This window comes from Phaenicophaeus curvirostris, chromosome 5 (assembly GCF_032191515.1).
Source record: "Phaenicophaeus curvirostris isolate KB17595 chromosome 5, BPBGC_Pcur_1.0, whole genome shotgun sequence".
Lineage (NCBI taxonomy): Eukaryota > Metazoa > Chordata > Aves > Cuculiformes > Cuculidae > Phaenicophaeus > Phaenicophaeus curvirostris.
In genome coordinates this window covers 18846694-18850317 of record NC_091396.1, presented here as the reverse complement: position 1 = coordinate 18850317, position 3624 = coordinate 18846694, and positions in this window count along the sequence as shown.

Sequence of the window (3624 nt, the reverse complement as noted above, 5' to 3'; positions counted from 1 at the left end):
CCTCGCTGTGCGCACGCGCCGGGGCGGGCGAGGGAGGGGGGGAGGGGAGAGAGCGGACCCGAGGCACAGGCGTGTGCCCGCGCATGCGCTCTCCCGCTCTGCGGCCGCCGCAGCGATGGGGCAGCGGGGCCGGCAGGGGGCGCCGAGGGGAGAGGCGACGGCGCAGCGCCCCCCGGCGGCCTGGGCGGGGATCGGCCTGGCAGGCCAGGCCAGGCGGGGCTCGGGGCTCGGCGCCGCCGCTGGGCCTCGCCCGGCGCTGCCGTGACCTCCCTCCCCTCCCGAGCCCCTGCAGCCCACTCCGGGAGAACAAAAGCGGCTTTAATATTCATCCCAGCGCTGCCTTGGGAGATAAAATCTGATCATTTCAAAGCCTATTTAAATAACGTAGCTGTTTCCTGTTGTGAGGATCTGCTGCGCCGATTTAGCTCTTAATTAAAATTCTAGCGCGGATTTCGGCAGCTGGAAATAGAACAGTGCCATTAGGAATGCTCCAAATATAGCTCAAGCTTTTCTTCCACGCTACCCTAGCATATACTTGGAAACGGCCTCATCTTCTTTACTTGTGTCTTGACACTCGGAAAAATGAGCAGTACAGGATACAATTGATGAGGAGCCCTGGAACCAAGATCGCTGATGCCAGCTGCGAGCCAACCAGCCAGCTGAAGAGAAGGGCCGTAACGCACATGCTTCCTTTTCTGGAAGCGGAATTGAGGTCAACCTACAAAACATTAAAGAAGCAAATCATCCTTCCCTTGTTCCTGCCCCTAGAAAAGAAACCAGACCTGAAAAGACAAGAATTTTTTCCTTAAAGGATAAATTCACGCCCTTCTTTTTCTGTGGTTTGCTTATTTTTTTAAAGTCCCTCAACAGTCTCTTGACATAGGGAGGTTTTTTTTACAGGGAGAAGGGGTGAAGTTTCTTGGAGGAAGCTAAAGGGTGTAGGTTTTTTACCACTACCTCTTGTATAAGCCTTTCAGCAGAGAGAGCACACTGTATGAAGGGGCAATACAATTTAAAGATTAAGAACATTCAGCGTCTTACAATGCCAGATATGTGCCCTGTCTGAACAAAGCTTGTGTAGCGATACAGTTACATTATTTTATAACAAATGCTATACAGTTGTAGCCTCTCTCAGGAAATTCCTCATTTCTTTGCACTGTATATACGTGCAGCCAAGTTTAAATGATTAAATGATAGAAGTCTGTTGAGCCAACATGGTTAAAAAAGTAAAGCCCTCGAGGGAAGACGATCAGTGCTGATCTCTGTAATTGCAATTTTGACATCGTGAGGGTGGGTTGGAGGGAAAAGAGTCTTAACAAGCCTCGCTGATATTCTTACATCTATAACCACACAAGCTAGGAAATTAAGTTTAGGTAAATTAAAGTTTTACTTACCGTGGATTTCATTCTAAGACCTGGTCTAGTCACAACAACTTCAAAGAGATTAGACATAAGAAAATGTTATTGTCTCTATAAAATATATATCAAAAGAAAATAGTAGTAATATTAACTCACAGATTCTTGAGATTTGATTTCCTTATACAGAGATAGACTGTGACTAGAGTGAATATTGTGCCTGCCTGGCAGCACTACCATTTTCTAACCGCATCTTTTATTTTCCTCTTTTATTACTATTTCTAGGAAATCCACATAGAATCTAATCACTTATTTTTAATCACCATTTATAACCTATGCAGTAAAGGATAGGTTGTCAAACAATTCCCTACTCTCCCTTCCTTAAATTAGTACCTTAATATGGCCTGGAAACTCTACAAAAACACCGACTTTGCCATCTGGTGGACATCCAAGGGAACAGCAAGTAGCCTTAGACCTGGAGAGGCAGGTGGGCTTGTTTCCCCCGGTGCATTATAATCACAAATAGGGAGCACTAGTGCAAAAAACATTGGGCGAGACATCTGACGGCAATGTAGTAATTAAAGTGAGACTGTAAGCCATGGGAAAGATGAGAGGAAAAAAGTCATAAAACCCTATTATTTGCAACATATGGGCATCGTTAAAAAAAGTTAAAATGTAATTAAAGAAGCTATAATGACAATAAATTGTATTTATCTTGCAATAAAAATTTAGACATCATTTTCTCCTGCATCATTCTTTCACTCTGCTTCCCAATCTTTTCTCTGTTCTTCCCAGTTCTTCATCTGTTCCTCCCAGAATCTCCCTTCCCCATATCTGCCCCTTTTTGCATGTCCCATCTGTTCTTCCATAAATGGTTCTACATCTTTTGCTTCTCCTCTCCATCCCTGTCTTTTGCTTTTACACTCTGTTTCATCTCATACATTTTTCTATTTAACATTGCTTCCTACAGATTTGTTGTAAGCTACGTGTTCTCTGAAATTTTACCCAGAGGTTTCTGTTTACACTTTTTATAAGCTCATCTCCTTTTTCCCAGCTGCTGACTGGATAAGAAGTAGTGCATGTTTCTGAGCTGTCTGTGCTGCTTTCTCAGTACCCAGCCGAATGCCAAAGGTGACTAGTACCTTTGTTGAAACCTTTGCCTGATGGGTCATTAATAGGGTTTACTTTCTGTAACTAGTTGCCTGTTTTCATGAAATTTCCAAGAGCTTTGTATCCCTGAAGACATTAAGTAAAGACAATTTGAAATTGGACAGCAGGTCAGAGATGTGTAAAGACAAATAATATCCATATAGTGTAGTTTCTTGAATATTATCAAAGAGGCATTACTCCCTAGACTGGCCCCAGAACCTAAAAGTGTGTATACCACACTATGCTTTTCTTCATAAAAACATGACCTAAAGTCTCATGAGGGGGAGGAGGAGAGAATGAGAGTAATGCACATGATGCTGTCCTCATTGAAGAATGGTTACTGAAGAATTCCTGGCAAATTAATCTTGTGCTTGCTCACAAGACCAGAGGGACACTTCAAAGGCTGAGAAGAGTCCAATGCCACGCGGGGAGGGAGGAAACATGAAGTTTAGTGGCATAGCATCTAACTTCTGGACGGTTTTTATTTAGCATTCACCTCTGGAATCTAAAACTGAAACCTGTCAGCTCTATAAAAATGTGTACAGCAGTGATTAGTGTGGTAACAGGACTACATTTGTGCCTCTTCCCTTTTAGGAAGGTCAAGCCTCCCAGTTTATTTAGGTAAGATACATAATAGAGTCCTTCAGTGAGGAAGCAAGCTTCCAACTGTTTGTAAACTGATCCCTTTCCCAGGGAAAGCTCACAACTTAATTGAGTGTTTACATTTTATGCCATTTTTTGTGTCAATAATGAGTATCTGTCATAATACTGGAGGATTTCCCTCAGTTGTTTAATGTGTTTTGAAATGCACTCTTAGCTGAACTAAAGCTGGTACATAAAGCAGAGTAACAAATTATGGTTGTGGAATTTTTAGTTCAGAGATGTTAATCTGGCTCTGCAGAGGTTGACAAAAGGATCTCACAGTAAACTAGTGAAACAGGCTTTGGGTTACATTTTCTAGGTGTTATAAGCATACAAAAATATCATGGAATGGCTGTGCATCAATTACATCACTGGGTTAGGTCTCAGGGAAGATCAGCCCTTGTCAGTGTTCCTGTATTTCAGATGCCAGCCAAAGGTACAGTTCTGTTGCACGGGAGAAGGCATCTTTTGCAAAATA